The 13,689-nt window shown below is 46.8% G+C and overlaps 1 long non-coding RNA gene across 2 annotated transcripts in view; it reads left to right on the top strand.

The window, feature by feature from the left end:
* The window catches only part of LOC108097060, a 34,922-nt gene extending 21,722 nt beyond the window's left edge, over window positions 1–13,200 (top strand). For both annotated transcript variants that reach the window (XR_001771756.2, XR_001771757.2), the window contains exon 3: window positions 12,973–13,200. This is a non-coding gene — a long non-coding RNA (uncharacterized LOC108097060). The remainder of the gene's footprint in view (window positions 1–12,972) is intronic.
* Window positions 13,201–13,689: the final 489 nt, after the last annotated feature.

The following is a 13,689-nucleotide window of genomic DNA, read 5'->3' on the forward strand; positions in this document are numbered from 1 at the left end:
GCCTTCTTGCGGGCTTTTCTCTCAGTGCACACATGTATTAGCACGAGGATGCAGATTCGACTTTGGTCGCCAGTTTCGCCCGTGAGATACGTGGGCGGGCGGGCCAAAAATGTTATCATTTGGCACATTTGTACTTTACGTCTGCTTCTGCTGCTGCTGCGTTGGTGTGTGTGTCTGTGTCGGGTTTCTGTGTGTGTGTGTGTCCGAGTTTGTGTGTTGGCCCGGCCGAAATGCGGAAACGCCTGGCTCGAACGGGGTGGCCGGCATCCGTTTCCTTGGCCGCTGCGCTGCTGGCTTAAAGAAGGCATTCCCTTTCTACCTTCTGGCCAGAGTTGTGGATTTAAGAGTGCTGGCCTGCGTGGCTATTAACCATTTATTAACCATTTGAATAGAGAGACTTAGGTATTAAATGAGGATCAGGGATCACAGAGCTGTGATTATAACCCAGAGTTAACCACACTCCAAAGAGAGAGAGTAAATTGAGTCGCAAACCTCTTCGATTGTTCCCCTCAGTCTACTATTTACACGGGGAAGGGGAAGCTTTTTGATCGAACTCCTTCGCAAATTAGTGTAGTGGATCCCCGTATTCGGCTCGGGCCTGCATTTAATTAGAGCTCGGCCAGGAAGGCCACATCCCCGGCTGGCTGGCAGCGCTTCTCGGCGAAAGGCGACGCAGTGGCAGCGGAAAAGTCACGTACTCATATTAAAAATAACCGAAAAGCGTTCCTAAGTGGCAGGAGAACGTGCGGTGAAATATATTTGGGGGACTAGCCATGGGGTTAGGTGGCTGGGCGGACCTGTTCCCAGTGAAAGGGCGGCTGAAAGGGAGAGCAGCGGGAGGAGCTGGAGGGGCGGGGAACTCAAAGCAGACGTCGTCATGGCGAACAGTCGCTCCCTGGCGACCATTGACGATGACGGCGACGACGACAAGTACGATGATGGCTGACAAAGTGGAAATGTCCCATTGAAGATGACGTTCCATTTCCCCTGCCCGAATCGCTGGTAAAAGCCCAAATACCCAAAAACCCAGAAAGCCAGAAAGCCGAACCCAAACCCAAACCCAACCCGCTGGCACATAGAGTAAGTCTAGTGACGAAAGCGGCGAATCGACGCGCATATTTCTCGTTTGATTTTGCGACTACCTCTGCCGCTCTGCCGCTCTGCCGCTCTGCCGCTGTCATTGCCGCTGCCACAGCTGTCAAAGCGTCAAACAGTCAAACATCTTTTGCCGTTCTGCCGTTTGCCTGACAAATGCGTGCCCTGCCCCCTTCCCCCGTCCATGTACCCCCCTTGGATCCCCTTTGGATCGGAAGCCCCTGGCCTTCGCCCTTCATCCTTCGTCCTTCATCCTTCATCCGCAGTTAGTGACGTGCGCCTCGTTTCGTTTCGTTTCCCTGTCAACTTTCTGACTTTTGCATTTACTTATTTATGCCAGCGCAGCACTGAGCGAAAAAGGGAGGCACATATGGCGTACATACATAGTCTAGAAACACTTTGCATAAGATTCTCGAGAGGTTTGTGTTGTTCAAATAATTCATATAGTTTTTCAAGTATTAATACTTTGTCCCAACTAATCTGGTTGCATTTCGTGTGTTCTTATCTAGTTATCCACCTCCAAACTCACTTCTTGTCCTGTTTTTCTCTCAGTGCATGCGTGTGTGCGTTAGTGAGTGTTCTAGCCTCGTGCCATTCAATCAGCAACTTTAATCAGTTGGCTTTTTGTCATTGCACACACTTCCAAGGACCGCCCGAATTTGGACCACTTCCTGGCCCCCCTGATCCCCCTTCCCCTTTCCCTTTCCCCCTCTTTCTTCCCGCCTTGTGACCTCCTGACCCCCCCCTCTGTAGCTCCCCCTTTCCGACACACTTCCTTGTCATTTGTCTTGGTTAAGCTGTGCGTGTTTTTTTTATGACCAGCTGACCAGCAGGCGCCTCGTAAAAACTCCGATGGCCAAACGCATGCCATTCGATGCAGTCAGTTTCTGTCTGTTCTGGCTGGGCTTCTCCCCTCCTCCCCCCTTAAATTATGCAGGCAACTTCCCTTCATATTCATTAGGGATCGGGGAAACAACTAAAACGGCAGAAGGTCGCTTGAACGGCCATGTTGGTTCATTTGGCCGCTAACTGGAAGACCGGAAGTGGGTCAAAGCGGGGGAAACGGGGGAAACTCGTCGGGGAGGAGGAGGGAATGCGATGAATGCATAATTGAGGGAGTGCAGCCGGGGTCACGGGGTCAGGGGGTCATCCCGCCGACACCTAATTCCTGTACGTCCAAAGAGTCCAGCATTCAAAGAGAAACTTCTCTCTCCTTTTTTTAGCAATTTAATGGTGCTGGCGGACTCTTGCACTCCCCGGGAATCCTGTCACGTGCTTGGCGTTCCGAAAAATGCGTCAACAGTGGCTTAATTATTTTTTATTCAGTTTATGCTGCCACTCCGACTCCGACTCCGACATCCTCCTTCATCCTTTGTCCTGCGTCCTGCGTCCTGCGAAGCACTCCCTGGCTCGTTTGTTGGTTTTTTCCGTTGAGCTTCCTGTTTATTGCTGCTCGCCTCTCCCAGGATCTCCGTATCCCTGCGCACTCTAAGTATATGTTTTGGGATTACGAGCAGTGCATACCAATGTCCTTTCTGGACACGTCACTCACTCGGACAGAGAGACTGGAGTTGCAACAGCTCCTCACTTTCCCCTTTCCACTTTCCACTCCGAACCCCCCGCTGCACAGCTGAGGAGCTGAATTGCTCGGGAAGCCTCAAGTGAAATGAAGTCGCAATCGGAGTTGTCATAGCCCCGTTCGCTCGCTGCCTGTGCATACTGTATAAATCCGTCACTCAGTCGACAGTGAGACGAGCAGTTGTCCTTGGGGCTTCGTCCTGCGGCGCCTCAATGGAATTAAAATCGCTTTCGGCCCTGCCATTGATAGCCGCCATTGGGAGCTGCTGATTGGACTCCGTTTTCGAATCAGTTCGATTCAGTTCGGGACTCCGAGGACCTGTTGTCCTGCTGCCCTGTGTCCTTGGTGAGTCCCCACATATCCAAGTGGTGTAATGGTGCAACTCCAGCCTGCCAGCGGATGCACTACCTCCTGAAACAAGTCGAAAAGGTTTGTAGAGAGGCCATGGGTATACTCTATTTGCAAATTGCCAACGCATTTCGCAAAAGAATTACGCTTCCGAATTTGAAAAAGCTGGTATGCAACATTTTTAGGGAGCTCGAAAGACAAAAGAAAATAACTTCTTTGCTCAGATAAAATGATTTTCTGTCCTTTTATGCAGGTTTCTCTATAAAAAAAATGAGTGAACGAAAACTGATGAGATGAAATTAAATTATCTTCGGCTGTTGTATGAAGACTTTATCGCAAAGAGAGTTTATTGCGTGATTTCGCTTCGCAATTTTTCCTCCGAGGTTATTGTTCTGGTGAAACTGAATAAACTGAAAGTTTTAATTCCGAATCTTTGCTAGCATATCTTTATATCGGTGGGCTGAGTTCCTCCATTAAGAAACGGAGCACTGAGAGCTGGACTAAACCCACTCCCGAAAAAAATCGACGGCCGAACGAAAGGTGTTTTTGCGAGGGGTCAAGGGTCAAGGGGGACTTGCGGGACTGCAGCCGAAATCCGAAATTCGAAATTCGAGGGGCTGGGCCTGGGTTTGCGATGGCAAAGTGCTGAGTTTCAGTCCAAAGCTGGACAACGGCGAGGGCGTGGAAATATGAAATGTAATAGTGGCAGAAACGAGCTGAAAAAGTGCTGCTGCTGCTGCTGCTGCTGCTAGCGTTTGACAAGCAGCCAGCTGCAGCTGCAGTACAGTACGGCAGGGGAACAGTGGAGCCTCGCGGAGTGCGACCGAGCTTAGCTAAAAGCGTGGCGAAAAACCAAGGAGGCGGGGCGCAGTCAGCAGAGAAGCAGCAGCTGAAAGTCGCTTGTGTTGATTGTTTGCACTTTACACACTAAAAACTGTGTGACACATTCGCTCAGCGAAGTAAAACACAAAAAAGTAGCGGGAAAACAAGGAAAAGTGGGGAAAAACCCATGATGCCCGCTGACATATGTGTGGGTGGTTGGGTTTGCTGAGTGGGGAGTGCAGAGTGGGTGGCAGATATGTTGCCTTGCGAGTCGCGAGAAGGAGGAAGGAGGAAGCGGGGAAGGAGGAAAGGGGGGAAGCCCCAAATCAAAACCGGCAGCGACAACAGCAGCGTGAAATGTATAAAAATTGAGCAAATAAAACAGTCGCACCAGGCAACTCACTCCTGGCCGGTGGATACGCTGGAGTGGAGTGCAGATCACTGCCGCTATCCGTATATATAAAATATATATTCCTTTAAAAGATATCTGCCTGCATTCGCCTTGCAAATGGGATAAGCAAACGACACCGTTCAGCTTGAACTTCGCAAAGGAATTCCTGCCGATGATCAACTCGATTGGCGCATCCCAAATGTTTTTCGTGGGAAGCCACAATATCCTGCGGCAGGGTATTCCCGCAACATCGTCGGGCAGTGCTTCTGGCTCGGAAGGAAGTCGATGTGGAAGCAAAAGTGGAACGAGAAGTGGAACAAGAAGTGAGGATGCGGGGTGTCTGCTGCAAATATAACGCATACGCACTGTGGCAGCTTCGTATGTTTTACGACAATAACTTGGATACAATTTGGCAGAGCGAGAAATAATAAAAAGCGCCCGACGCTGGCAGCCATGACGACGGCGACGAATCGCACTCTGAATAGTGCAAATTAAGTTCTATACTGGAATCCAAGGCTCCAAGGATCCAAGGGAAAGGGTGGGTGGGGGGGGTACCTCCCTCTGGGCTGGAGTTTTCCGGCTGGCAGCTGGGAAATTCGCAGTGGAGTGGAGTGACGACTTGTCAACTTACAGTGCTTACATTGCTTACAGTGGGGACTGGGACAGAACGGACGGACAAACGGACAGAGGGACGGACAGAAACGAAACGAAACGAAACGGAATGGGACGCAACGGAACAGACGAACCAGAAACGGAATAGAATTGCCTCCCATGGCGACTACTTGATGACGAGAACTCGAAAAGGAGGAGTTGAGCTGCCAAATGGGGGGTCCCCAGTAATAAGATAAGTAGTCGTTGCAGGATGAGAACGAGGATGAGGAAGATGAATGGATGAGGGGGAGGGGAGGGAGTGAGCAAGGGGGAGTGGCCCCTGGAGGCGCTGTCTGCAGATTGGCACGGAATGTTGCGAGCTGTGCACCGCACAGATGACTGATCCCTGTCGCCACACTCCAACAACTCCTTCATCGCGAAGTCGCTGATTTACCAGCCACCCACTGCAAGTGCCACTTTGCCTCAGTTAACCGCGCAGTTGCCACCGAAGACGAGCCAAACCATTGGCTCATACAATTTGGCTCGTTAAGAAGAGGAAAGTGGGCGACAAATGCGAGGATATGAGGGCCATTTGAACCGAATCCAAGACATGTGGCAAAGTGTGTTCCCACTTTGTTTGCTGCTCTGCCAGTGCACTTACCACTCGATGTCCCCACCGAATCGCATTCGTCTATCGGGCGTTCGAGGCTCCAAATATGCATTCTGCTCGCAGCAGCACTTGGCCATAAGTTTTTCTCCAGGTGGCTGGCATATCGCGTGCCTGCCATTTTTGGGCCTGTCGGAAGAGTTGATAAACTTGTTTTAAAGCAAGATGGGAACTGGCTGAGGGGAAGGAGGAGGCTGGGAACCAAGGTGGCAAGGTGGCAAGGTGTCAAAACTGAATCCGAATGCGAGTCCTTGCCGAGAGCTGCGCTTCTTGTTGCCTACTTCTGTGCGCTGGCACATAAAACTTAATAAATTCGCCATGTATATTTATGCGCACACATTATCATCCCAGCGGAGGCGTACTCACCCACACACACACAGAACACGAACACAAGCAGCAGCAGCACGCACACACACACACCGAGGGGCATAAATAACATGGCCAGGAGTGCGGGAGGGGAAAGGACGGGACGGGACAGGACACACAATCTGAAAAGTGCAAGTGACAGGAGCAGAGGAGCAGAGCAAGTGGCAAGCCCGCGAGTGAAGCCCACCCCCCCTTCGTGTCCTGCCTCCCAACTGGGAGCGTCTCCGTTGGAAAAGGCTTTCTCTTCCTCGGCTGACCGCATGGCAGAGCAAGGCATTTGTACCTGTGCGACCGCAAAATCAAATTACAATGTGGCAGGCGGCGGGCGGGCACTTGACTCCGCTTCCCGCTTTCCACCTCCTCTTCTCTGCTCTCTGCGGTAATTTCATAGCCGTGAAAAGTGCACTCGCAGTCGCGCAATCTTTCAGCCGTGCTCCGTAGTCCATAGAGCGTATCCAGGAATCCAGCCTAAGTAGCGGTGTCCAACAGGCAGACAACAATGTCTCATCCGCGCGGGATGCGTAATAAAAATCGCCACGGGATCGGGCTTCCACTATCCGTCCGGATTCGTCCGGAATCGAAGCGAAGCAAAGTGGAGCGAGGGAGGAGTGTGAAGAAGTGCGAAGAGTGTCGCGTGGTCCGTGGCACAGTGGGTCGGAATCAATTTGCCGGGCCGACAAGGCGCTTTCAATCTGAGTGGATGGCACCGGGCCATCCTGGCCAAAAGAAACCAGGCGAGAGGCAGCCAGAGAGTGCTGGGAAAATGTGGTTAGCAGAGGGCAGAAAGGCAGACAAAGAGGGCCAAAAGGAAAGTGCTAAGAGCATTACAAAGGGTGAAGGATAAGGCCGGGAGCCGGGGGAGGGATTGCCAGGCACAAGGTCAGGTGGGGAGGTGGATATATCCTCGGTTTCGGATCAGGCTGGTAAGCCCTCTTGCAGTAAAGAGGCAACCTGGAAGCGGAGGGCCGACTTATATCCGAAGCACTCATCATCTGCGCATCCATTCTGTATTTTTTGTACCATTACAGAACAGAAGATATTATAATTTCGGTCAGAAGTTTGGGATTGGGTAAATTACAATTAATTACCTGCATTCAGTTGAATTCTCAGCTTCTCTTTCAAAACTATACTTTGGCTGTAAGTTTGGTTATTTGGCAATGTTTTCAAATGTGAATTACTTGCGGAACGCTACTCATAAGACGGACGGTGGGATTCACCCGTTCGGTTTCACTGTACCTCCCACCTGACTTGGTGCCCTCGAGCAGGGGGATTGAGCACGCAGGACGCAGGACGAAGGGGTCGGGGATCCCGTGAGGCGCCATAAACACTCGCGGGCTGGCAGCAATTTTGACGCGCTGCGCCTGAAGACGAGGGGCGTGGTAGGGTGCAGAGGAGGGGGGGGAAGAAGGACAACAATGGCGGCGAGATGAACTAGAATTCCGCTCGGAGGAGCAGGAGTGGGAACAGGAGTCGAGGGGGAGGGGGAGGGGCGACAGCAACAACAATTACATCTGAGTGCGCCCTAAAGGACATTTTACTGATTTAATATTTGTTGCGAGCTGTAACTTGATACGCGTCGAGTTGCACGTAGCATCGCAAGGAGCAGCCTGGTGCAGGATGAGCCCAAGGATCTGCCGGCTGCTCCTCGTGCGACGCTTTCGTTTTTTTTCTCTCACTTAACTGGAGCGCGCTCAAAGGATGCTAAATATTGCATTACGTATCCTTGCACTTTATGGCTGCTCCTTGGGCTCTAGTTCTGCGCGAGTCCTCCCGTAATTCCACGCAGGTGTCCTCCGTCCTCCGTCCTCCGACCGCCTCCTGCGCTCCAACTTGGCCGGAATGCGAGCTCCCATCGCCATCGCCATGGCAATGATGATCTATCCTGCCAAAAATCCACTCCTTTCCCTTCTCCTGCTCTACTCTCACCCATCGCATCCATTTCCGGGGAAAACACTTTCTTGCATTACTCATACGCTGTGTGTGCCAGCAAAGGAATTTGATTCGTTTATTCGCCGGAGAAAGCCACATAAACTGTAAGTGCCGCTAGAAAGTGGAAGACTCGAGTCGTAAAAACATTCTTTTTAGTAAGCGTCATAAACATATGCCCCCGTTGGACATTAAAATTTGCAAAACAGAAAACCAAAAGCGAAAAACCTTTCGAGACCAAGAGCAAGCATCTGGCGAGAGCAGCAGATTGGACACACCTCAACGGCGGGCCGCGTTCTCCGGAATGGAGGATCCGGACTGGAGAATCCGGACCTCGCACTCCGTACTCCTCACTCCGGACTCCGTACTTCCCCTATCGGACTTGCCCGCACCCCAAGTCCCATCCCCAATGCCCCACGGACTGGCCGCCCGCAGCTGTTGCTCGCTGCTCGCTGCTCGTAGTTTGCATTTGTAATTGCTTTCTCTTGGCGTCGCTTTTTTATAGTTTACCTTGTTTTATGGTCCACCAAGTTGTTGGCTCCCCCGGTGCCGTTTCTGTTGGTCCTGCTGCCAAAAGTGAAGGAATCCAGTGCGAGTGCGAGTGGTGGCCAGCAAGTCGAAACAATCAGCCCAAAGTTTGCCTTGACTTGTGCCACGGCGAGCGAATGAAAACAGAAAGTATTGTTACCGTATTTGTCAATAAAACGAGTACTTTGCCCACTGAAACACTTTCGGGTTCCGCGGAGAGAAAGGAGTCTAAAGGAGCAAAAGTTCTGTGATTTAACTTTAATGATTTCCACTCGGCTCGGGGACAAGTGCCTTAAATAACGTGTATGTACGTGGCTCCTAATTGGATTGTTCGACAGGTAGTTCAAACTTTCCCATTCTTCTTGGCATTTAAGCCGCTTCGATGTCATTATAGAACGCGACTACTGATGCTGCATAAGATATGCGTCCATTGTCCACTCCCATCACAAACAGGAGAAAACAATGCAGCTGTCATGGGCCTAATAAGCATTTGACCAGCTCACTTTCCCAGGATCCGACTCGATTCGACAAAGGGCATGCAATCCGGCAATTTAAGGCCTCAGGTTGAGGTGAGGTTGAGGTGTTTGCAGCCCAAAGCCTTTGGGAAGTCCTCTTGCCTAAGCCGTCTTTACAATTTCCCACTTGGCGGAATTATCCCATGCGAATGGCACGGCAGAAAATCCTACACGGTTCAAAACAGTTTGGTTCAATGGTGGGTTTGAAGAGATCTTGAATTACTCATCTTGAACTACTTATTGCTGCCCTGCATTATTCGATAACCTACATTTTTCAGTGTCAGTGAAGCAGGAACCTGGGAATCGAATAAGCATGCCGGGCAATTACAGGCCAAAGCCACATCAACTGGGCACAAACAATAAACGCCTTTGTTCCAAACAAAAGCATTGATCTCGGGCTAGATGCCTGGTGCCTCACCTCAGGATAATATGATAGGTCTCTTATTACTCGAACATTTAATTAACCAGGGCAACCGAGTGCATGGAATAACTTAAATGCAAATCTGTCCTTGCGTTTAATTCCTCGCCAAATGTTCTCTTTGAATCAATAAGCAACCGTCAACAGGATTGTATATTCTGTTGAGTGGACTTGAAAGTGTGTTTAAAAGTGCAGAGGAAGTGTTGTTCGAGGATCGCTTTTATGCTGCCGAGCTATCCTATCCTATCCCCTCTCATTAAAATGAACCTGCGGCAAAGTTTTGCCAGCTCTAACAAAGAGCATTACAATAAAACCCGGAGAGCCGAAAGCAAAAGGCACAAAGCACTTTTGGCACTTGACAGACGACAACCAGGACGGGAATTGCGATGGGGATGGGGATGGAGATGGGGATGGAGATGTTGATGATGAGCACTCGGATGATGTCCCCAGACCAGAGTCCTCCATCCAGCGTCCTGTATCCCGACTCCAACTGTGAATGCGTCTGCGTCTGTCAGTGGGACTGCGAAAAGACATTCGAGTGTCACTTGTGCAGCAGTTTTGAATATTTTGTGAATAGTAAATTACGATCATGAGACCACAGACTGCGGCAATCATGACTGATGGGGGGCAGGGACTTGGGAATGGGATTGGGGATGAGCAGTGCGATGGGGATGAGTCCCCAGATTCTCGTTGGCTCGAGGAGCTGCCCTGTTCTCGGCTCTGCACGCATATTCATTTGGAAGGCCTTCATCGGCCTGAGCTGCACCGTGGCAACTTTTGGCTGCCAGCTCTTCATTTGTATGCCTCCTTCGTCCTGCGCCCCCAGGATGTGTGTGTACCCAGTCAGCTGTGAAAGTGTGAATATTGCGGCTTGTGTATTGTTGGCCGGAAGCAACCATTTTTATGTCCTGCAGTTTTTACAAGGCCCCTCGACTCCGTATCCTCGGGGAAAGGAGGTAGCTAGGCAGTTGGCCATTTGATTAGGCCTGGCTCGCAGCTAATTGCACTGAAACTGAGATTCTCGGCCCTGCCGGAATGCCAAGTCTGCTGCCTCAGGTCCCCAGCTTCCTGTACCCGTGAGTATTTTCCCAATGAGTTCTCTCTCACTTCCCCTTTTTTAATGTTATCCGATTATAAGTTGGAAAACTGTTCATTGCAATTTTACTTGTGCTAGTGAGTTGCGTTAAGATGATCTATTCAAATCCAAAAAAAAAAAAAAAAACACCAGCCCATTAAAATTGTTTTTATATTTGCAATTGGCTTGCAGCTCTACTTTGGCTTCTTTAACAATTCGTTCACCCTTGCTGTTCCTTTTGCCGAGTATTTATCATGTTTATTACCCTTCGCGTGCTTGCTTTGACCTGATTCGGGAGGTATATAGCTATATAGTTGGATTCACATACCGGAGAAAATACATATTTATGGCTAACCTGCGACCCCCTGGCTGCGGTTAATAAAGTTTTGCCAACTCCTGCAGTTCGCCTATGTAAGTCACTTGTTTGTTTACGTACATATAGCACATATAGCACACACAGCATATCTGTAGTAAAAATATTATATGAATTCTGTATGCAGGACAACACACAGTGTCCTTTATCGACATGCAAAAGGGTGTCAAACGAATTAAATTCCCAGTTAAATCAGTTATTCGCCCACACAGAATGGTGGCAAAACAAAAAGTTGAGCATAAAGTGTCAACTGTGTTTGTGTTTAAACTCCTGTGCCTGTGCCTGTGCTGAGTTCTTTGATTTAAATTACGTTATTAGGGGTTCATTCTCCGAAATGTTTTTATACCCTTGCAGAGCAAAAGGGTATTATAATTTCAGTCAGAAGTTTGCAAGGCAGTGAAGGAGACACCTCAGACCCCATAAAGCATATATATTCTTGATCAGCATCACGAGTTGAATCAGAATACGTCTGTCCGTCTGTCCGTCTGTCCTCCTGTCTACGCAAACTAGTCTCTCAGTTTTAAAGCTATCTTGCTGAAACTTTCTCAAAAAGTGTGTAGTTATTGCACGCAGTATATAAGTCGGAATGGGCCGGATCGGCCGACTATATCGCATAGCTCCCATACGAGAGAATGAAATAAAAAATTCTCAAGGCCTTGTTTTTGGTCAGATCGCCCTGATTTCTTCAAGATAGCGTTTTCTATTCCCACGAGCATGATTTTTTGAATATAAAGTTTTTTAAAAAGTTTCATAAAAATCGGACAACTATATCTTATAGCTGCCATAGGAAAGATCTAAAAATCTATATAGAAATAACGAAAATAAAATTATAACATCGTTGTTTTTTATCAGATAAGCATGATTTTTGGAATATAAAGTTTTCTAACGACTCTTAATTTACGAATTAAATTTGATCAAAATCGGACAACTATACCATATGATCTATAGTCGAAAATATGGAAAATCAATAGAAAAATCGTCTTAGCTTCGATGTTGTTTAACTTTTATGCATTTTGTTCGACATATTTGATGACTGCAAGGGTATATAAGCTTCGGCTTGCCGAAGCCAGCTTCCTTTCTTGTTTAAAACTATACTTTGTTTGTCTATAAGTCCTTTCTTGCCCAAACAACACAGAAAAATCTTTTAAAAAATGCAATATGAAATTTTGCCATTTTTCGCAAAAAATGATGATTGTCAACTGATCTTTCCCGAATCAGTTTTTATGAACTAACTAAAGGATCAGTTAAATAACAATTAAATTGCATTCGGTGGCATGAATAGTTGGGCTTTTCTAGTTTCCAAAACTATAGGTACTTTGTTTGGCTGTAAGTTGTTTCTTGCCCAAATAACAGACAAATTACCTATGGAAAAAGTTTTTTTTTGCCCAAAACTACAAAAAATGGCTTTAAAAAACCCAGTTTTTTTGCATTATCTAAGGAAGTACGCTTCCAAATGTGGAATGGCATACATCGTTGAATTCGCAATAAAATTTCCTATCCGATGATATAAACACCCAAAAAAGTTGAAATTTTGCCATTTTTCGCAAAAAATGACGATGTTACCCCTTATGAAAATTGCAAAAATTGGCCAAAAATCATTTTTTTTGAATCGTCCAAAAAGTGATTGGGCTCGTTAACTGTGGTCATAAGGTGCTCAAAACAGTGTTTGGTTCCGCTGTAAGTCACTTTTTGGCCTTATTACAACCAAAAAACCACTCAAAATATAGTGTTTTCTACCGGAATTGTCAACTGATCAGTTTTTATGAACTAATTAAAGAATCAATTAACTATAACAATTAAATTGCATTCGGTGGCATGAATAGTTGAGCTTTTCTAGTTTCCAAAACTATACTTTGTTTGGCTGTAAGTTGTTTCTTGCCCAAATAACAGACAAATTACCAATGGAAAAAGTATTTTTTTTTTGCCCAAAGCTACAAAAAATGGCTTTAAAAAACCCAGTTTTTTTGCATTATCTAAGGAAGTACTCTTCCAAATGTGGAATGGCATACATCGTTGAATTCGCAATTTCCTATCCGATGATATAAACACCCAAAAAGTGGAAATTTTGCCATTTTTCGCAAAAAATGACGATGTTACCCCTTATCAAAAATGCGAAAAATGAAACCATCAATCATTAGAAATACAAGTATAAAAAGAAAAGACTAAATGAAGTTAGTTTTTGTTTTTACTTTTTTGTTTGCCAATTTTATTTCGTTAACTAAATCGGTTTTCTCTTCCATAAATTAATTAAATATTTTTGTTTTATTTTTATTTATAGGTGGAAACTTCCCGTATTCGGCCTGCTTCCAAGCGAGACGCCAAGAAAGGGCAGAATGCGGCAACGACAGCGAGGGAATGCACTGGAGGAGACTCTGAAGACTCGATGTCAGCGAAGGTACCAGTTATCTTCCCGGAACGTATTTCATTCGCCTTCGATGAGGAGAGTGCTAACTAAATTATTAAGAGTTATATTAAGACATATTGTAATAATAATAATTTTAAAACATGTAATAGTATAATATATAATAATAATAAAATGATACAATAACATAATAAAAAAATATAATATAACGATTACGAACTTTCATTTTATTTAATATGTAGTTGCATAATAAACGAGAATAAAAATGAGATGACATGATTTTTGTTTGTTTTATGGGCCAAATCGGTAAATTCGGGGGACCAAATACCAGGCGAACAGAAAGGCCTAGTAGGTGGCTGCAAAAACCATATAAACATAGCCGAGTTTCAAACCCAGTGGATCATGTCAAGCAGTACGCTCCACAAATGAAAAGTGTTGCATATCTTAGGGGGCTTCCAAATTTGTAGAATACTTATGGGGGCTCGTAGACAAAACGTGGTGTTGCTCTTGTTTATTTTTTATAGCATACTTTTGCGGGCAATTTGAAAATATTAAAAAAAAAAGAGTAACCACCTACTATTGCATTCTGTTCGCCTGGTACTTCAAAATGAGGTTTGGTTGAATATGTTGGTA

This window comes from Drosophila ficusphila, unplaced genomic scaffold, assembly GCF_018152265.1.
Source record: "Drosophila ficusphila isolate 14025-0441.05 unplaced genomic scaffold, ASM1815226v1 contig_198, whole genome shotgun sequence".
Lineage (NCBI taxonomy): Eukaryota > Metazoa > Arthropoda > Insecta > Diptera > Drosophilidae > Drosophila > Drosophila ficusphila.